Source organism: Colias eurytheme, chromosome 14 (assembly GCF_061535395.1).
Source record: "Colias eurytheme isolate Ceu_HAF_F1 chromosome 14, ilColEury1 Martin Lab GWU primary, whole genome shotgun sequence".
NCBI lineage: Eukaryota > Metazoa > Arthropoda > Insecta > Lepidoptera > Pieridae > Colias > Colias eurytheme.
The window spans coordinates 5,715,502-5,739,259 of record NC_142993.1 but is presented as its reverse complement, the minus strand read 5'-3'; the positions used below and the strand labels follow the sequence as shown (position 1 = coordinate 5,739,259).

The 23,758-nt window shown below is 33.8% G+C and overlaps 1 protein-coding gene across 1 annotated transcript in view; it reads left to right on the top strand.

Moving 5' to 3' along the window:
- cpo (RNA-binding protein) overlaps window positions 1-23,758 on the top strand; it is a 152,676-nt gene that overhangs the window by 17,655 nt on the left and 111,263 nt on the right. The window lies entirely within an intron of this gene.

The following is a 23,758-nucleotide window of genomic DNA, read 5'->3' as shown; positions in this document are numbered from 1 at the left end:
GTCGCTGTACCCATTTCAATGGGAAAACGTTCGGATATACAATAAGCATTCGCTAACACAATAAAAGGAAATTCATCGCGACTGCTACTCGAAAGCGTTACATTATTCACAGTCGCAGCTATTGAAATATATCAGCTCTTATTGCTCCGTAATTTATGTAATATCAGTTCAATAATATTTACGGCTTAAATAGAAGGTGATTGCTAAAATAAGACACGCAGTTAGATTAATTCCTGTTTCGGATTATGTTTTCCTGCTTCAATGTTTCGAGGATCAAATATACAGATGTTTGTTTAATATTCAAATTTGGTACTTCCCCATAATCTATTACAACGAATAATGTAGTTTATCTGTTGTTCATGCTGTTAATTGAGCGTTAATAGTTTTGTTTGGTATTCGCAAACTCGAAGAAGCCCAACTGTGAGGCTTACAACGTTTGAAGTAATGTTGCATCTCTTTGATGTGAATTCATGCACTAAGCAAAGGGGCGAGATTATGGACAAGACCCTTTGCCAACATAGCGTGGATGCAATCATTCAAGCGACTGACTACATTGCTGTATACTGAGTTGAGCCTCATGGGACTAATCCTTTATTCATATTAGGTTAAATTAGCCTTGCACGCTTCCATCTCTTAGTGCGCACAAAGTTTGTGCATGACATAGTAGAAGATTTAATGAATATCTGAGTTTATGACACCCTGAATTTATAATATAACAATTTCGCAATTATGTCACGCTAATAAGTTATTTATTCATGTTATAGCTGTTTGGAAGTTGATTTTAAATTTATCTTTGTTTATGTCTTGAACCGGTTATACATAATCTGATTCATCTCAATACCCTATACAGTTTCAGACAGTTCTTTTGAGTTGTTTAATGCATTTATATTAGTAAATTTTAAATTCTGGTGGATGTTATGTCATACTGTATTACAGAATATCCGCCCCATATTGCAAATCATCATGAAGAAAAGTATAAGTTAGTGGTTTATGCCGTATGCGTATTATCACCGTTAATTCGAATTCAGATCATCAGTTGAAAATAATAAGTTCATGTGAAGGACGTTGGTGAAGCAGCTGTATGATATATACACACCAATTAATATTTCATCGCTTCTCAAAATCCCATTTAATGAGGTGCGTTTATATTTAGTTCTGTTGGGTTATACTTTATCATCTGCTAATAATTCATCGTCAAGCTTATCATTGTCAAAAGTTATACGTGTGTGAACAATAGTGGGAGCCAAAACCTCGCTTGAAGCCGCGACGGACATAAATTATACATATTTAAAGTCTAGACTAAACATATGAGAATTCAGTTTGAATAACAGTATGTGCTCGTAATATTATTAATGTTTCTGTCGCAGTATTAACTGCGAGAAACTTAATTGTGGGCTGATATCACTTATAGTTTACATAAAAGTTGACGAACTTTTTGTTTAACTTTTTGTTGGAGCTTAATTAATAGGAGATTAATTGATTGCCAAATAAATATTTTTGTAAAATTTACATTTACACTGTAATTGATAGGTAGTAGGAACGTACGTATAGGGCATCAGCGAAAGTTCTTATTTCTTTTACTATAAGCTTTCCTACCCCAAGTATGTACAGTGTATAGTATCTAATATATGTATGTCTAGCTTGTTACATTTTTCACATCATTATCATTTTTCATTAAATTCTCGTCTCTAAATCCACATATTATCTCTAGCTTTACAAATTCACGAGGCTCTCACTTTTTACATCCTTCGCGTATGGTGCTATAGCGTCATTTATGTCAAGTTTGTAACGGTGCGTAAACCGTCTGGACACGAGTTCAGGAGACGCCGGGGTGAGCGGCGCCTGTGCGTCTGGCGCCTATGTCTGTTTCACTTAGTCTGTATTCAAGAGTTTTTTGCTGGGGTTCCTTGCGACAGGATGTTATGTGTTTTGCGATTGATCTGTAGGTTAGCTTTTGAATGGGATATATTCAATATTGAGTAATAGATTGATGTGAATGGATAAGGTTGTATTAGTTTCGTGGATTTGATAAAGTATGAGTTTTTCGGAATGATGTAAGTAGGTACATTATTTCTTATCATTTCTTAATATTAGTATTAAGTCATTATAATTTGCTATGAAGTCTTTTTGTTTTATGCGTCTTTAGTAAATGAATATTTATTAACAAAAAAAGCTAGATGTAATTGCGACAACATCTAAACACGCATTAAACATTTCCGCATTAATATAGGTCCAGTACAAGCATGTTTTATAATGTTAGATAACTTGTTTGTGTACGAGATACCTTTTAAATAAACAGGTAATTAGATCGATTCACTGATGACGAAACCAGCAATACTGGTATAGCTAGACGACTTTTATATTCGCAATTGAAAGGGAAAATATAGTTGTAAATTCTCTTAGAAAGAAAGGAAGCGCTATAAATATATCTACCGCTAAATTTAGATCGTTGACTTTATTGATCAATTTGATTGTTCTTTGTGATAAATTCAAAGGACGTTAAGCATTTTATTGGTTACTATTGTTTAGTTGAAGTAAACAAGCGTGGATTCGATAGAATTGAAGACAAGTCCGTCGATAGGTATTTAGATTATATCGGCAGACGCGTAGGCATCACTTGTAAGAGTTCCTGAAACCTTGTGCTTGCATTCTTAGGTTTATAGTTTTGTACTCATTGCTTGACATGGTTTTTAATTGGACAGTTTTATATTGTGATAGGTTGTAAAACTTTTCCTTTTAGGCTAGCGGCTCTAGGTATGTCTACTGTAGCTATGTTTTTATATCTTGTCTATATAACTAAATAATGCTATATTTGCCATTTTCTTACTTCCTACAATCATAACTCTATAATTATTTAAGAACTTGAATTAACAATAAGGTCTTATTTCAAGCGGTTAGGTAAGTATATCAATAAGTATAAGTAATTTAAATTACGAGTTTCACAGTTCACTTCACTAATATTCGATATTACGTTTTCAATAAGCCCATCACTTATTAATGCAATACTTACAAATTCAGTCCAAATTAGTCACGTAAATTAGGACGTAAGAGCTCAACCTGAAATAAAATTCGTTCCCATACTCAAATACCATTGTTGACATTAGAATTTAAATAATACGTGCACTGAAAGAACATCTCAATTGAAACTGAAGAGAAAATTATTAGCTCACAGCTCACTAGAGAGGGCCACAAAGCGATTTTAAGAGAATTCACGTCGAGAGGAATATAGACACCTCGACCGCTTCAACAGTTTGTCCACCTAATTTGTCGCCGGCGCCCGACTGTAAAAACAAATAGCTAGCATTTCCCCCCCTCCCCCTCCCCCGCGGCGCGACCGAGACAGACTCTTCACAGATAAAGGCAGAAAAAGGAAAGATAGTTTCACAGGCTCCGGCTTTACAAGTCGACTGAATGAGCGATTGCCGTTTACGTTCCAGCTTTTGTCTAGTTCGAATCTTGTTTGTCTGACGTTGTAAAGAGGTTCCTTTGTAATAATTAATCGAGCTCCATCTAACGTTCGTCGGTTTGGGTTACTCGTAAAGAAGTTTTAATTGAATTCGTCGGTCGATTTTGGCTTTTTGACGGGAGCGTGTTGCGGGTTTGAAACAATTTTTAGGTAACGCTCCACTGTTTCCTTTATAAATTTACCTGACGATGTAATATTATCTGCAGTGTAATTTTTCACGGATAATAAAGTTGATAATTTATCGCATGTACTAACACCATGGCACCTGCCTCCAGTTTTTTGGTAAGGTATAAATATTGTACGCTATGTTAAATCTTATTGCTTATTTTATGACTATATATTTGCCTTATATATTATATTTATTTACAAACAAATTTGTTCTCATTGAATTGAAGTAAGAATTAAAACTATATTCCCACGGAATTAATTCTCAACATTACGGACGCGAATTATTTAAATTGACGTCGTGATTTAAAATCACCTGTTATTACTCAAGTTCCTTTATGACGTGGCTTCTCAACTTATCCAAATAAATAAATTGTTGCGATGTAATTCAGGCAGGAAACTTTTCTTACAAAATTTACGAAATTTCCACGTAGCTTCAATTTAGTACCAAACCAATGCTCCATTTTATTTTTTTGATTGGAAATATCGGTTATCAATAGTATTTTATTATTATCTACCTACAACGAGAACATCATTCGTTCATTCAAAAGTAACGAGATTGCAAAAAACACGGTATGAATTTACAGACAATAATAAATTGCTAAATATAATATCACCGCTCAATGTTGTCATTATTATCTTGTCGTTCTTCTAAATTAAAGGTTGTGTTTCATATTTGTGTTGTGCAAATTCGATATTATTTATAAACTGATTGATCGTGATATTTTGTCAGTATACGATTAATAAATCCCACTTAAATTATGCCCAGTCGAATAATATTTATAGCAAAATATCCGTTGCAAGAGATCTAAGACGATGACTAATAGCTTCCCTTTTGGAAGTGTCGACACACAACTTGTAGCGTAAACGTGTGTAAACAGCTCAGCGCGTGTGAAATCGAATAAATTCACTTACAATTTATAGCAACATGTTTAATCGACGCACAGTTAAACTAAGTGCGTTTAGTATGTGCTAGAATTTTCGTAATGAGTCTCAAGTAATTAAGAATAGCCGTAGAAGTAGGTATTTATTGTGCATTGTGCAAGCGACTTGGCCACCGGCCAAAGTGGTCCTAAAGCTTTATGAATCTGAACAATGTAATAATTCACTGATATTTGTCATGACAGACACGTAAAAAATGGCTAATCTCGATTAATAGTTTCGTCGAGTCAAGACTGCTCTCGATGAGAAAAAGCTCAACGGGAAGACGGGGACAATGTGAACTGGAACGAATGAACCGTGCAGCTATAATACCGAATGCAAGGCGAAAAACGAAGTCGGCATTGTGAGTGGAAAATCGAACTCGAATGTCGCGAGACGAAAGGGTCTTTGTGCACAATCAATGGCCCCTCGATTGCTGATAACTTTCTTTGCTGTCTAGGAGTTTAACTTGGAAACCGCTCGGAGGTATCCATTTTGCGATCCCTTCGTTTGTGGATAGTTTCTCTCGAGAAATCAGATATAGCAATAACTCAACGCTAGACCGCACTCGGAAGGCGGAATTAGCCCCATTGTTGGCGTAATTACAATCGTAAAACTGAATAATTTGGAACGCTTGTCACGCAAAGAATTGCGCGCGGACAATTAATATTCTTCTGATTTTAATTAAACAATTCAAGGGAAGGAACTTGGAAGGAAACTTTGTACAGTTATTTACTTTAAAGCAGACAATATAATATATCTTAGAAGATTGTATAATTACAACATAACATATATTTATAGACGATTAAATAACTACATAGATTTGAATCTGGTTCAAACCTGGCATATCTACATATACCGACGCTAAATTACGGAAGCTTTGGATACGTTTATTTACACAGATACTCGAATGCAACCCGACAATGTCAGCTTATCTCGCCGCCGCGACACTTTGACAGCGGCATTAACAAGGATCATAATTCGCAATCTCACTGTTAGTGCAGAAATTAAGATCGCCGCAGCGGTCACGTACGGGGGCGACTTGTTTGAAATACGAAGGAGCTCCTCCGCAGGAGAGGAGAGGAGCTCGTTAAGCGTCGGAGCGTGCTTTTATTACAGCGAAGCGTGCGCCACGGCCGGGCGACACTTGAATATTAAACTGCCAACATTGGGTCATGCATATTGTCCCGTGCCTTTGACTGTAATCGAGCGCAATGGTGTACGCTGTGCACGATCCGATTTTCGCTCGGCAGATTCCGGTATGGCGGCTGTCATTTAAATAATTGTGCGAATCGCTGTTTTTAATTATTTATCCTGAGCCATTGTTAGGCAGAAGTTAAAAACTTTATTTACTTGAAAGTTTTAAGCTCATCAATCATCAGACGGCTTAATTGAAGACGGCCTATATTTATGTAAAGAAAGAATTACTCTACATATTTTGTAATAGTTCGTGTATGATGGAGTCTAGAAATTTCATTATGAAAGAGATAAATCAAGTAAATAATGAGTTAACATTTCATGTATCGCATGCAAATGCACGTTTTGTACACATTGCACAATTTCCATAAACGGAAACCATACAAAGAGCCAGCAGTACAGCTCCCAATTAGCCTGTGCGATTCATAGTCCACTACACATCCAATAGACAGATGGCTAAGAGCGTCAGCAGTTATTCAGAGCGGAACGTCGTTAGATTAAAAGTAATGCGATATAGTCATCATAGACTAGATTTCGCGAACAGTGATATGCAAGAATTCGGTACAGCTGCTCCGACGTGTTCCCCTTTATTAGTGTTGCGACGATAATTAGTTACGATGTGATTATCAAGTGTGCCAATGCTATACCTCGGTGCATTGTTGACTGCATATTTGATCGGTTCGTGCGGTCAATTTGGTAGGCGTTATGCGAGAGACCTACATACACGAGGTTAGCTCTATGTTTATTGATTACGCTCGAATTATGCTGATTGGCAGGATGATTGCTTGATCTTGAATATAAATTGCGAGCGAGATATGAATTCGTTTGTTGTATCTTTAATTCATTGCAGAATACGTGTCAAAACGTAATAAATAAGGATTTGGATCAGTGTTTGAGTTGGTCATATTTAATCATTTCAACGTTAGCAATAATTTTTGGGATTAGCTCTCTAGAAGAATGAGTACCTATGTAACAATGCCAAGAATAAATAAATCTAAAGAACAATAAATATGTAATTAATATGAAACAATAATTCGGTGTTTGAAACATAAATATAATGTAGGTAATAAATATAAAAAAAAAACTTTAAACTAAGATCAATACCTATTAAAGTTATTGAATAGTTAATCTGAAACTATAAAGTTACCTATAACTTTAACTACCATCATTTTTTTATTTGTAGAAAGTTTTGAACGAGTAACATGACTTTGAAATGTATGAAAACAAACAAAATTTATATCTATAAATTTATATAAACAAAATCTTAATAAGATTCCTTCACTACGCTAACAATGTTTAGCTGGGTGTTATTTCTTACTTTATTTACTTTAAATTATTTTCGCCATTATTCCGTTAAGCAGATATTGCATAACAATATTACTAATAGGTTACTGTCGTAAGATTTTACATACAATATTACCTACTCTACATATTGAAATTTATGCCTCTTAATGTGAATATCGTCAAAAAATGCAATACCTATCACTGAAACATACATTAATGATCTCATACCTTGCTAATATCAATTAAATTCATAGTAAATCTACGGGACCCTCGCCGTACAGCGGCGGGCGGTCTTCTATTCTATAGCACAATATTGGGGTACAGTATCCGCTCCAGTCGCCTCACCTCACGTATTCCGTACTTGGTGTCATACAATATGATATATTGGTTATACAGGTTGTCCCGCTATTGGTATACTAAGCGCGAAGGAACTTGTAGTTTTGTATACACTGATCACGTAAAAAATACATAAACAACAAAATTACGTTAAAATTTTTTTGATATTTTTTTCCTGAAAATCCATGTTTTCTTCTCTAGCTTCGCGCAGCCGTCATATACCGCTTCTCTAATGTGAGCATTTTGTCTATGAAAACATAATCTTAAACGATAGCTCACGTGCTAGTGGCAAAAATGGGCGGGTTGCTTGTTATGGGTGTACACATAGAGTTTTAAGAATTCATCTATTTGAAAAAAAAATGCGTCTGGATTTTTTAAAGTATTTTTTACGTACTCAGCGTATGCAAAACTATAACCTCCTTTGAGCTTAGTATACCAACAGTGGGACACCCTGTATAGTGGATTATATTTGGAGAACATTTGTAGTATTAAATTTGCGGAACGCTCTAATGGAATTAACTGAGGTGATGCATGGTTTGAGAATGTTTCGATGGCTGGCTATCTAGCTATCTAGTAGATAGCTTTTGTTAGATATCTGTAACTGTAGGTAACTAGTAACTTCAAAAGTTATGTTTTAAATTTTAATGTAATTTCTTAAGTACGCTTTAATTGGCAGTTAAAATATTATGTTTACCTCGCATTGACCGTGGACTTTAAAAATTATGATCATAATTTTTAATGTTACTCGTCGTAAGATAATTTGCTTACGAGTTATGGAATTGAATAACATGTTTACAAAATTAAAATGATAAAAAGAAGTTGTTAAATGTGCCATAAAGAAATGCTTAAACCTTTACTTAGTATGGACTGTAGTTTGTTAAGCATATAGTAAAAATCACTGTCTCTACAAATGTTATATTTCAATAAAAGACCATCTAATATCTCTTTATCAAATCTGTAATACAATATCTGGCAACAAACAAGGCGTATTATGTGAGGCGACAATTAAATACACAATAAATAAAAACGGCGGTTCAGATCATCCGGTGCGGACGTCAGCGCGCCACAAAAGGTGTTGTGATTTACCGGGACGCGGGAGGCACTGTTCATATTAACTGGGAAACAATACGTAGTAGCTACTGTAAGGCTTTGCTTTGCTTTGTTAATACAGGTGTAAATGCTACTTAAATGGTAAAAAAATAATGGTTTAATGACATACTGTGTTTTCCAAAGTTCTAAGTTTTGTCCTATAGCGTTGACCGCTTTTTATATACAAGGAATTTTAATTCTGGACAGCATAAAAAAATGAAGAAGAAGAAGTGGATTGGTGACTGAAGACAAATAATATTTTACTTATAACATATTCTACCAACCTAGATGTTGATAACTATAAATAGACGTGGATCATATGCACCATAAAACGATGAAGGATTAATTGGTGTACTTACTTCACCACTAATGTACCAGGAAGTCTATTGTTATAGCGGTATTATTAATCCACACGGTTAATATGAATTGACCTCGTTTCCTTAAAAAGTATGAGACATCGTATAAACTGAGGAACGAATTAATATTCACAAAGCGTTTTCGTATGGCAGGTGACTCGTATCTGCATAGACAATGAATTGTTACGGACCACAGTGTTGACAAACTTATACGAATAAATAAAGTAGAAAATTGTTACTCAAAGAAGTTTTATGTTTATCTGAACTAGGATCGCGCAATGTTCAAAATTTAACTTTCTCTTTCTATGATTCTCACATCTCTTGACTGCGTTTCAAAGCACGTATCGTGATGAAACATACATTCGACAAACCTATTGTAATATAAAAATAACGAAATGGATCATCGCTATACGTGGAAAGAATACTTTAAAATATGTTCCTACCTATGAGTGAGATTCAGCGTAAGCTTTCTCGAAAATTATAATTTTAATTTTCAAAGTGAAAATCAGTGAAGATTAATTAAGTTCAAAGTTCATTATTACATGTCCACATATTCATTACTCTTGATAGGTTATCTATCTACTCTATAAAAAGAGTCACAATATTATACTTCCATTTTTGTAAATATTAATATCTAACTAATGGCATTTCAAATCTAATCGTTGCACAACCTATAGGTACTTTAATATGGTAGACCGGGAGATACTGACACAAAATTTCGAGTCATTTGTAACAGGATGGCGGTTCTACAGGGTTCTTAGTACGCAATGACAAAAAGAAAAATGATGGTGTGAACGCTGGTACCGGCGGCTTAGTCGCGTGGGCGTTAGTCGAACTCATCGGAAAATAGCGAAAGTCAAACGATTTGTAACAGTATGGCACTTATTTTTCCTGTAAGTTTGAGGATCAACGAATATAAATACAAAATTTCAAAGATCTAGGTGTTGGAAATCTTCACTTATATAAATTAATAATAAATTTATTTTTCAAGTATGACAGCACTTTTTCCCCCTACTAGAAGTATGGCAAATATAATAATGGTCACATTTTATCAAATACTCTCCAAAAAGCCAAATGCAATACTGGTACAAAAAGATAGGCGAAATAAAAAAATTTTGCAGATTTTCGGCGGTATGGCGACCATTTGGAATCGTCCGAAAAGTATGGCATGGCGATTTTCGTAAATGGCTGCACGACGATGGTTACCTGTGCAAAAGTTAGCTTGGTACAAATGGTTGAATAATTGTTTTTTTTAAATCAACACATTCGCGTCGGTATGGCGGGCTGTAAGTCATACCGGAAAAGTATGGCATGACACTACCGCCTACTTCTTTTTTATGGGCTATCGGTAAATTCTAAAATTTTTGTGTTACAAGTCGTTTGACTTTCGCTATTTTTCCGACGAGTTCGACTAACGCCCACGCGACTAACCCACCGGTACCAGCGTTCACACCATCATTTTTCTTTTTGTCATTGCGTACTAAGACCCCTGTAGAACCGCCATCCTGTTACAAATGACTCGAAATTTTGTGTCAGTATCTCCCGGTCTATGGGTATTTTATAAATATTCCAAATTTAATGCTTATTTTCAGCATTGCATAATATTTCCTAAAACTAAGAATCCGCATTACTCGTACTAGTCACGAATTATTTTGAGCTTCTAATTAAGTACTGGTTATTTTTACTCGGTATGGGAAATGCCAATTAACTGTAATTGGTGGCGCAGTGCAAATAAAATAAACCGACCAGTTCGATTAATTAAGCTCTATGTACACTACGGCTATTTTATTTTTACGCCTCAGTTTATTTCATGTTTTTTGAAAGCCCATAACTCACAATTCACAACTGAGAATAAGCGTTATTTTTACTCGTCTGAGTTGAAATAGGGAAAAAAAATTGAATGATAATGAAATATTATCATTAATAAAGTTTTATCACGATGATTTTTCAACGCTTAATTATTACTGACACCAATAAAACAACGATGAAGGTGATCGATAAGCGATTGAATTTCAAGCCTTGAATGTGAGCTCGGGATATACTTTCAAGCATAACAGTGTGTATTTTATCTGTAATTATCATAATTAGTATATACTAACATAACAATTGTTGAATGAGAAATGAAAGACTTTCGTTTCATCATCATTTACCAAAAGTAGCTATACCACAATTTCCCTAGCTTAGTATTTAACAATTTATAAAATTGAGCCGAAATACGTAGAAATAAAAGTAGCTAGACTGGAATGAATGGTACTATTTTCTTCGATCTGAATCGCTGGGATTGATGGCTGCAACGCACGCCAAGTGTCCTTTCTGGGTCAATCGTGAAACATTGTTTGCAGCCTTCGTCAGTGTTCGAGAGGTGAACTGGGAGCAGTGTAGAAGCCCCCTTCGGCTATCACTACTATCACTATACTGGGCACCTATGCACCGCGACACTTGGCTCGCGACCAACGCTGTGTCGCTGGATTCCGACTGACCATTCTGTTTTATTTTATGCTCTCATCAGGACCTTTAACTGGAAGTAACTACTAAATCTCACAACGGAGATAAAAGCGCCGCGTTTTTGCCACTCGGAGTAATTGGAATTATTTCGCTAAGTGTAGATTTTATCGCGTTCCAGTTTTACTGCAATAGCCTATACCCAAAATATGTGTTATAATTAAGGTTTACATGTTGACATAACTATCGTCGAAGTAAAGTAAATTTTATAGTTTATAGCATAACGAACGTTCCGCTCCAATAACATTTGGCACTCTCAACAACAATTAGACACTGAGTTTTGTCACAGTTTCATTTCATAATCTAAAATCACGATTGATAAATTGGATCTCGAATTATTCTGTAGGAAATAACGTGGAAAAATGTGCAATGTAAGTAAAACACGGACATTATTTACACGGATAGTTTATAGAGATTCAGGGCATACATGTAGTAAATCCGATTATCTTTTGTATCTGTTGAGTGTTGACACACAAACTACGCGATGAATATTAAAATGACGCGCTGTTATCAATGTGTTTGATTCAGGCTCGGCACATAATTTCGGGGTGAAGTGAATGGGGGAAAATAACGAAAATCTGAATATCGCGGGTTGAACATGCGGGCAGGCTGATTATGTAAATACGATCCCTTATACGCTGATAAAATTGTTTAAGCGGTTAATGTAGGGAAGTGTTTATAACTTTGCCGAGTTATCATAACGTTGGGAAGGTAAACTGGCAGCGTGTGTGTTAAAAACAATTATATTTATCGAAAAGGTTTATTTTACGTTTAAAATAATGTTTTTCGTATTTTATACAAGCTACAAATAAAATATCTTCAGAATTTGATACTTTAAATCTGTATTATGATCGTACAAATTGTACAACAAATAATTATATTCAGCGTAGACATCGTAAACATTTTAAAACGTCGTGGTTTTATATTTTTAAGATAAAAATGTATAATCTTTATTCCAGAGCCGCGTTCGCTGCCAATAGCGAGTATGATTTAGTTCTCAATCTTTTGTTAGTCACTTTTCATTCGGACCTTGGCCATTGTGTTTGAAGAGATGAAATTATTACGTCGCATTTCCGACAATGGCTCTAATACAGCGTAAAAACGTTAATTAAGATAATATAATAAAATCACAGAAGATAACGGTTCATCTTCACAAAAAAATGTTGGTTACGTAAAGATATTCATCTCAATTATCATGATTAAATTCTGTTGACGTATGAAAAATATGTGAAAGCTTCAGATTAAAACAGCTTCTTAAAATTATTAAATACACAGAGCGAAGATCAATCTGTTTAATCTAGGATGCCACATTAATGCTATTTTTAAATAGCTCTAAAGCTCTGATCAAAATATATTTTGTCGTTTGACATTGGTGAATAAATGTCTCTAGGAATAGATAACTGTTTATAAGTAGCATTTTATTATGTCTGCAAATAATTTAGGGTATGTGTTCTATTCATTAAATGCATGTTTACATTTCCATTAAACAAAAACAACTGACTATATGGCTATATGTGAATAAGCTGATTAAAATCTAGTGTAAGCCCCACAACTGCTGCATTTGTAATATAATCATTTCAATTTAACTATAGCACTCTTTTAAATGCTAATTGATTGCTAGAACATTATATCGTGATATATTATTACAAATCTTTTAGAATTTTTTAATCTGTTTGTTTACAATAATAGAGCTCTATAAATTGATTCAGTTCAATGAATAGAATCAATACATTTTTTGTTTACGGTTTTATTGTCTCAACGAAGTCTGATTGGATCAAATATTAGGTCATATCTATACCAGATTATAAGACTAGTGCTTTTTAAACACGTCAACGTGTCTCACCGCCTGAAATTCATTCCCAATGCAATATTAATGCATAACATGACACGTTTCATTACAATTAACATACCGCGGGCATTCGACCGTCGCTGGCACTCGGCTGTCGTTTGTATGAAATTTCCCACATCGCGTAATCGAGCCCGAATGTGAGCGCATAATTGCTTATTTGCCTCGTTTGATATGCATTCGCGATCAGTGTCCGCCCTAGGTTTATACTTTATAGCTATACGCTCCGCAAAGCGTATTCACTTGTTGGACTGATTTTATGCACAAAGACGAAGCTGCCCAGTGCACTGTGACCGCAGGATCAGTGCGCTGATTACGTGTTTTGATACGTTATCGTGGCCATCGATCGATGTTTTGGATATGCGATTTTCAACTCTTGCCATGTTATAATAGAGTTAAAAATTACATTGTTGAAATGCGGAAATTATTTTCATTATTATGTGTAGTTGGGCTGTCATAACCCTTTGTTTGGTTTAAAGAGACATTAAGTTTTACTGGAATTTTACCCACGATGTATCTACATTCTGCAGGTTCAATTGACAATACATACCTATAAAGGTTTAAACTATATCTTTTTAATGATCTTGAAGAACATTTGAAATTGTGTTCCCTCTACCTATAAAATATTATAAACTTTGTTCATTATTTTAATTATTTTATTATCTGTTTCAGGTATGTTTTTACATCACTATTTCGTCTGAGTGGTAAGATGGTCATTTTTGCAGTATGCTTAACATATATATAATAATACAATTCAAAAGCACAATAATATTTATAAATATTACTTTAAATATTTAAATGTAATTGTTTTGTTTACGTATAATTATTTGCAAAAGCTGAATCAACAGTTATCTGTTCAATTTAGTTACTTGGGTTTTAATTTAGTTTAGCGAGTTTAGCACATTTTGCGGGTATGTGCATAAAATCATTCGTGCGTACATTCTGCACGTGTTTGTTTAGTTCCATAACTCGCGGCTGTTTCATAAAATACAACCTGCTTTCATACATTGTGTTATGCTATCTGTTCTACCCGTGCTTCTATAATAAATTACTGGTTCGCATGTGTAAGTGTATTTTCATAAGCTCGGCGAAGTTTTTTTGTAAAAAGTTTTTTTGTATACGACATGAAGATATAGTAAATTTAAAAACCTATTATGTATATTTTCTTTTAAGTGAACAATTTTACCTATATACTATAACGAGACTTTTAGATGGGGTCGCACACACTGAGAAAACGTAACGGCTATAAATAATCAAGTTGCTGCTATTTACAACCGAGTAACTTGCTTCGGAGGGAGCCTGCAAAGTTTGTTGCTAAAATTATACAAGTCAACTTTGTTAACGTATGTTGGTAATATAAGCCCACTAAGGTGGTCAAAAAATACGTATTAAGGGTTTGTTGCTTTTAACCTATTCACTCAGTAAACTTAACAAACCTATTTACTATAGTCAATCGTGTTACTCTTTTAACAATACCCAACGTGCTCTGTTGTTTTTAGCAAAGTAATTCAGTGATTTTAAATATGTTGCTTTGTAAAACTAGCTAAGTAACACGATAATGTTAATCATATTTATTGGGTAGGGACAGCCAATCTACTTTGTTACTTCTACTCAATTAAAAATTTGTATACGTAGCCAAGTTACTGGGTACTGTCAATCGTGTTCATTGGGTAACTATAACTAAATATACTCTGTTCTTTCTAGTCAATTAAGATTGGTATATTTAGCCAAGTTACTTTGAATTCTTAGGCGGGTTTATTAGGTAACCATAGCTAAAATACTTGGTTGCAAGTAATAATTCAAACGACACATATTAAGCTATATATTTTCAGTATAAGCTGACCTGTGAATGTTCGTAAAACCTATACAAGGTGTAAGGGGATATACACATCCGAACAGGGCGTGATGTACTGTTCAGTTTCATCAGTACATCACGCCCTGCTTAGATGTGTACCCCCTTTCTGTTGCACCCTGTATACAATGTGAGGTCAGCTCATACTGAAAATATTTATCTAGTTCGATATGTTGTCATTTCTACCATTATTAATGCAGTGGGAAAAATTTTGGCATGTCGGAAAAAAAGCCAATGAAACGTTCATGTAGGAAAACAACACTAATTTTGCCGACACACCAAAAACTTAGAAGAAACTGAAAGAAAATTATGCACATTAATGAAATTAGCTTTATTCAGTACATGATACAATCATTTCAAGTAACATATCTACTACTTACACTTAAATACTACTACTTTTAAAAATAGTACACAATTCACAATGTCAAGAAACGATACTGGAGTTCTGTGTTTTAATTTTCACAATAACAGGGTGAAATATAAATCATGAGCAAACTTTTAAGGAATGACTTAGACTAAACCTGAACAACTTTAATTAGGTATAGGACCAATCCAACATCGTAAAAGAAATATCAGCTGTTTCATAATATGCAAAAGTGGAATTATCTACTATGCCAAAATCTACGGACCAGCTGATTTTATTTCGCGATGTTGGAGTTTGTTCTCTAATGAAAGTGGTTTAGGTTTGTTTACATAAAAACAAACAACCATTATGGTAATGTAAGCAAGTTAATACACCTAAATTGTACTTATAAATGTATTTGATAAGTCAAAAGTTTAGGCAAAAACCATAGAATAAGGTAGGAGAATAAGTAATCTTTTTGATCTAATAATTTTATTACAACCCAACAAGTAAATCCGTCATTTTTTTAAAACATTTGAATTTATTCTCATTGAAACATAATTCACATTCGTCTTCGGGAAAATGATCATAAATGCTAACTTAAACATTTTTTGCACCAAAAAAAATTTAAGTACAATAAGCTCTTTACATATTGTTTGTTTTCTATTATAAAATATTCTGGTTGAACCTCGTTACAAATTTGATGCGTAGATATGCAGATATCATATCGGAACTATATCGTACCTACCTTATGTAATTTACATATTAAAGTAATAGGTATATGACAATATGATGCTTGATCAGAAGTAACTTACTAATTCAAATTTATTTTTGGTTTGATTGTGGGGAAGCTTTCAGTGATTTCGGTATATTGTCCTTTGCTTTTCATATCTTTTTCTAGCTGTAAACAAATAAAAAAAAACGTAAGTAAGTATACAAAAGTAATTAAACTAAAGCAGACAAAAAATTCTAAAAAACTTAACTCACCAGAAGATATCTTTTGGGTTTTTTAAGAGCAGCATATTCATTGTATTGAGGTATTGGAGCTATGGTTAACTCTTTTGCAGCAATTAGCCTCGTCTCTGTAGTTTCTTGCCACTTTAGTTCTACGGCTGTCCATGGCTCAGAGGAGTTTTTGAGCCATAATAGTTTGTCTTCTGCATCTTGCTCTTCTATAATAGTTTGATTAAAATTCAAAATGATGATGAAAAATTATTGTTTTTAATGTAAATTTGAATCTGCCTTGTAGGTGCTGAGGCGGCGCTTCAACAGACACGTTCGTCACTCGACTATGATTTGATAGAAATGGCCGACTTTGCAGGCTACGCAGCCAATTCCTTGTTGAATTTTTATCAAGTTGCTCGGTCAAAAATAGTATTCGCTCCATTGTTAATTGCCGAGCTATGCTTATGTACCAATAGATAAGTTACTTGTTTGTTTTTAAGTAAGAAACACGGTTATATGCTTCATAGCAAGTGATTTAATTTTAGCCAAATAATATTATGTCTAAATTTAAATGATTTACTTGTCATTCAATGATAATGTAAGCTTGTTTATTTTTAACCGAACTCTGTGTAAATAGTAGTTAGCCAACTATAGTTAAGTCTAAAAATAAATAACTTACTTATGATTAAATAATAACGTAAGCTTGTCTATTTTGAACCTAATTCGGTAAAGGTAATATTGACCGAGTCGTTAATTTTGAAATAAATAAGTACTTTTTTAATAATAGCTAAGAATATTTAGCAATACTTGCTTGTATAATACTAGCAAAGCTTTAATGCACATTTTAAATATGTCTTGATTGAATGCAGCAGAATAATTTTTAACCGAGCTAAATTGGTACTTTGCTAAAGCAAAATTTTCTCAGTGCATGATAAAATTATTCTTCTAACATTTAAAGTACTATTTTAACAGCTACATTCAGTGTTAAATGTAGCAGCTACAACATATGCTAAATTAAATGTTCGTAAAAATTACGAAACACTGTTACGAATATCAAGATAACAATGCAAAATGACAAACATACGGTCAAGCGGACGTGCTGACGAAATAATTTCGCAATGTGCGATCTCAGCAAATTGCGCAAGGAAGAAACAATACAAGCGACTGTTGGGGACTCGTGTGAAATATAACTGTAGTACGGTGCATTATATTAATTACATGCCCTTATTTTGTGCAAGCCTGTGTGGGTTTTACGAGCATGAATGTAATGCGGTTCAAATAAGAATGTGAAATGGAATCACACTGAAAACTGACGCGACACAATTTGTTCTATTAGTTCCTATTAGAACTGATAAAGGAGTTTATAAATATATTTCCCTGAACATTAGATTCACGTTACGGTCTAATTTGAAAAAGGAGAAGACTTTTGCTTTATGGTAACGTAAAATGTTCAAATAGCAGTGGTATAATGACCTCTTTTGCTCCTGTAATAGCACGTAGTCGTTAAAACTAGGGATAAAGCTCTACGTCTTATAGATTTCGTATTTTAAACTCACAACAGGCTTTAAAGATGCTGAAAAGAGATTCGAGAGAGATTTCAGTTCAATGAGAAATCTCCTTCCACTTTGAACTGTTATAGACGATTTTCTCTTTTTCAGTAACCTTACTTTAATCAGTCAATTAAATTATTTAAAATATATAACTTTCTTGTAAAGTAAAATTAAAAATTAAGTCATTATTGAGCGATTTTAAATTCTAGAAAATATAAATTAATTGAATGCATTGTATGATGAATATAAAAGAGTTATTATTTCTACGAAGGCTCTTCATGAAAATTCGTATTGGAAGTTCACGATACAAGGCTACAAATACAACACTATATATTATTACTAGCGGTCCGCCCCGGCTTCGCCCGTGGTACATATGAAAAATAGATGTTAGCCGATTCTCAGACTTACCCGATATGCACAGAAAATTTCATGAGAATCGGTCCACCCGTTTCGGAGGAGTATGCAGACTAACATTGTGACACGAGAATTTTATATATAAGAAGATGTATTAATTGTTTGGTAATAAAAATAAAATAATGCCTATTTTCGAAGTAACACAAGAATGGTAAACATTTCTGTTAGTATTTCAGTGTGTTAAAGAACAAAGTTGTTTCGCATTCGATCAGCCAAAAAACAAAACAATAGTGTGAAGTTTGTGAATTGTTCGCATTATTCCATTTAGATTTCGATCTCATTTGGCCTTACGTTATTTAAACTATTATTAATATTATCTACGTTACATTGTAAAAATATAAAGATAAACTTGGTTTTGAAATATGTACTTGTTTCAATTTACATGTTCGAAAACCATTCTTGATTTATACCGACACATAAGTTATTAGTAATTAAAATGTAATAACAACAATTTACTCATCACAATGATCTATTAATGAGACATTTAATTGAAATTGACTACGTAATTACAATATAACATATAGGACATAATTACACCATAACTAACCGTGGCTGGTTATTGCGATCAAAATATGAATTTGCCAGTCAGTTCAATTTACGGCGTAAACTGACTGGGAATAACATACATCATACTGGAGATCCTTTGTAAATATTATGCAAGTTAATTTAATGTAGTTAGACGAAGAATTTGTATAGGAAGTGATAATGTGATAAGCACTTGCCATCCGCTATATGTTGGCATTGACATTTACACATTTATAGGTCAATTAGACGCCAGGACAAGTCAATTTAAACGTAATGTGTATTTAATCAATTTTAATGGTAGAGTTCCTCAATCTGTATGATCTTGGATCGATTTTGTATAAGCTATTATGTACTTGCAAGAGCAATCAATTTTATTAAGGCAAAGTATAAGTATCAGTCTCTACATTATAGTCACAAGTAAACTAAGAAGAAGTTACATAAATATAATGTAAAAGTAGGCTAACAGAAGAATTCTACCATACCCGTGGCCCCGTCGTTGATGCGGCTTGACGGAACACAGTGGGGTTTTGGTCGGTAGGAATCCGACATAACCCACGGCCCCTTCCCCGGAGTCCGGTATCTATGCAAGATTTCCCCACTTAAAAAAAAAAGGCTAACAAAATTAAATTTATTTACAATAGTATATTTTCTTTTGGTCAACAAAGCACGTATCGATCACATGATTATATTATGTTTAGTGCTGTTATTCACTTCTAATTGAATTATTTTTTGCGAATAAATAACATTAGCTGGGTGGTATAATTGTGAACGGACAAACTTTCATTATTATTAGTCACATAAACAATATAACATAAGCTATTAGGGTAGATATTCATAAACATAGAGCTTTTAATAAAATGCAGACTAACGCGGCGTTTCATATTTTTACGTTCAGTGCGAACTTTATTAAACCTTAGATGCGAGCTCGTTAACATTTCAAATTTCGCATAATAAATTCATATAATTTAATTTAATTAACGCAAGCTTATTAGTTCCAGTCTAAAATCGTTATTAGCGTTAATAACGAAAAGGTGCGGCCACACCGGCCACACTGTAAGTAAAGGCGTGTCTACACGCAAGCAACCCATTAGGTGCCATAATATTTCATACGTGTTCATAAAATATGCAAGTGACATGTTCGCCTTTATGACAGTTTGTTGGGTGACGTGGAAAAATATTATTTCATGGCAACATTTCGGGGCGAGTGGGAAAATATTTTAAGTTTTCAATTGGAGATAGTCCCAAACGTCGGCGTACTTGGCTGCCTCGCTCTGACGTCTGGATGCTCCTCGATTTATTCTTCAGTGATATTCCAATTTAATTCGCCGTTATACTTGCGCTTTGTCGCCGAGTTAAATTGTTTCTTAAACTATTTCTTCAATTTTATAATGGATTTTAAACACTTTATTATTTTATTATTTATTTCATGCAATGCTATGTCATAATGCATTAAACATTTTTCTGCTCCATTGAATTGGCTCTAGCTAATGTAAATGCTTCTTGTTTGGTCTTTAAATTATTTTGTCTTAGGAAAATCATAATTCATGGCATAACCACTAAATAAACCTCTATATTTGGCAACAAACGATATCCATAAAACTTCTAATAAGTCACGTTAATGATTATGAATTCCCGTGCCCACAGCCCACGTATAATTTTATACCCATGTGTAACAAAACGTTCCCAATTATTGATCTATTGATAGGTTATCGCCTACGTTTATCAAAGCCTTTGTTGCGGGGAAATAAGATATGCCCATAATGTTACTAGTATTATCGGGACAAATATTACCTATAGGCGATTATAGTCCGGGATACATCGCCCATTTTTGCAAGTGATTACTATCAAGCTAATTTTTCGTGAGTAGCTTTATTTTGATGAGATGCCCAATAATTTCATGTATGAAACTCTCGATTGTGGTAGCTACCAGAGGAAACAAGGATAAAATATTTTGATTTGATGGTTCTCAAATATTAATTACTAACTGAATGTTTTTTTTTGTTCAATCTCAAGATAATTATCTAAATTATTCGAAAAAATATTTGTCCTACAAAATCTATGGTTTGATCAAAGAGTCCCCCTTTCCAATTTGTATCGATAACGAAGTCATCATAAATGATTAGTAACCAGCTGATTTTTTTATTTTCACTTATTTAATACTTATATAATTCAACAGACATATTGTCCTACAAATTGCGTAATAAATATTTGAGAACCGTCAAATCAAAAAATTTTATCCTTGTTACCTCTGTAAGCTACCACAATCGAGAGTTTCGTTCATGAAATTATTGGGCATCTCATCAAAATAAAGCTACTCACGAAAAATTAGCTTGATAGTAATCACTTGCAAAAATGGGCGATGTATCCCGGACTATTATCAGGATTATTGCTTTTAGCTAACGTTTACCATTTACTTTGAAAACAGTTCCATTGTATTGGTCTAGCTTATACATTTTTCTAATTCGGCCGTATTTTCTCTTTCATTGGGAATGTGTTGGAAGTAGATTAGAATGTGACAAAATGCGTATGTTTTGTTATTGGTATTTAGTGTTTACCTGTATTGGATTTCGATTTTTATTACTTCTTCAGTAAACTTGCGTTGTTTAAGTTAATGCGAGCTTTTATTAAAACAATAAACACTTTCAGTCTTATTATAAAATTTAGTAGAGACAGACAGAATCTAAAATGATTATACACATCCCAGTGAGATCTATATTATTCATTACAAAGTCTAGTGTTTCCAACTAAGCTTAAATTATCTTTGAGAATAATTATAAAGTTATAATGGTGGTAATATCAATGAATAAGTATAACAAGGGAATTATGCTTGTTACTAACTAATTAGCTGAATAAAAATAATATATTCTTTAAGAGAAGAAAATTTAGGCAAAACTTGTTGAACAGGCGGAGCTCAGTCCAATTACATTAATAATTAATTAGAATAAAAAGTTTCAGGCTACGTCTAGTTATCTCGCGAATATGTTCTGAATAAATGAAAACTGCGACGTGGAAGTGAAACGAAGCAAAACGACAATGGGAGCGACTAGCTCAAAAGCCAATTTTTTCAAATGCACGACAGAAACGGATGAAAAGTCAAATAACACTATATAAAACTGATGCATATCTACGGAAAAAGTAATATTGCATAAAAACAATACGTTGGCGAGGGAAGGAGAGTGAGCATGTGTAGGTATGTGTGCAGGAGCGAGGGAGACAAAGGGATTGTTGTCGTGCACCTGCCATCCCTCACCTGGTGCGGGTTCGTTCATATTTGATTAAGCTCTGACGGGGTCGTCAGTAACTAGAAATGTTGCCTCACTTAAATTAAAAGTGTAATGCTATGTTTTTATGTTTGACGTGAACCTAAGCTAACCGGGGTCGCTCGTTGTAACTAATGACTATGATGCAGGTATTCTTGTGAACGCGTTACACGTATGCCTGTTTATTTTATAATAGCCATTTCTTACGTGTTTTTACGCTTGTGTTATGAATTTCAAATACAACTCTGTCACGAAATAACAATGTGTTCATTACATGTCATCTAAGCCGACATTTAGCAGGCTTTGTACATTTATATTTTAATGCTATTATTATTTCAGCATACGGTATGATATTTCTAGATATACCTATTTTAGAAATTATTTTAAATTAATGACTCTTTACATGTCAGAATTCTATGAAACGTTATCATTATGCCGTAAATTACAGTCACTTCTATATCCTGAGTTATTTACCTTGTCTACACATAATATCACATCATCGTCACAAAGCTAATTAACTGTAACCAATATATATACATGAGGTAAATAATAATTGTTTTTAAATTGTGAATACTTTGAAAAATATTAAATTGTAGCATTTGTATAAATGAATATTCAGTTTAAAAACCAATTAACCTCTGTCTGTAAGTTCAATCACGTTCAACAACAAACAACTACATATTAATGAATTCGAATACAAGAAGATTAAAAAATTCAATAAATACGTATCAGATATTCCATTGTTCGTATTCGAGTGGTGATTAAAGAAATAGAATATGAATTTGTTTAAAAAATTAATTACATAAATAATATACAGATTAAAATAACTTACAAGTGCAAATTATTTGTAGTTGTATTTGTTATTGCTGTATATTCCTTCTTCTTTCTTTCTAAATTTATTTATAATTTTTATCGAGGCAGAGGCAGTCTTTCGACATTAGTCATGCACCTATTATATTAAAATGACACACAGACTACAGACTACAGAGTACACTCCTAAACACTTGACATGTTCTTCTCGTGAGATTTAATTGCTTATTCCTTCAAATAAATCCGGTTTCAATGGTTTCCACTAATCCTTGTCCGGGATCAGCTGATCGTCCGTCACCGTGACCGCAAGGCACGCTCCCACGGCATGTAACCGCATACACTCGGAAATGGTATTAACTGGTTTTAAATCTTCATTTATGTTATTGTTGATTGGTAAGCTTCATAGACTTGGGTGGTGCATGTTGTTTAACGGTAATCTATAGTCTATACTAATATTATAAAGCTGAAGAGTTTGTTTGTTTGAACGTGCTAATCTCAGGAACTACTGGTCCGATTTGAAAAATTATTTCGGTGTTAGATAGCCCATTTATCAAGGAAGGCTATATATTATCATCACGCTAAGACCAACAGGAGCGGAGCAATGCGGGTGAAACCGCGGAGCACAGCTAGTTATTTACCTAACTATATGTTTTCACCGACTTGTAACTAAGTGCTATACTAAAATACGTATTAGGTGCTAATTCATTGAACACAAAACTATTGATTGTTTATATAATTATTATTATTGCAGTGAAACTTCTTCGGGGGCGTTGAGAGTAAAATTGCAAGGTCGCGTCATGGCAATACCGTGACGTCATGGAGTAAGGGATTTTGGTATCTTTGAATCTTGCAAAGAAGTTTCACTTCTGACACGTGTGCTCGGCATACACGCATCTT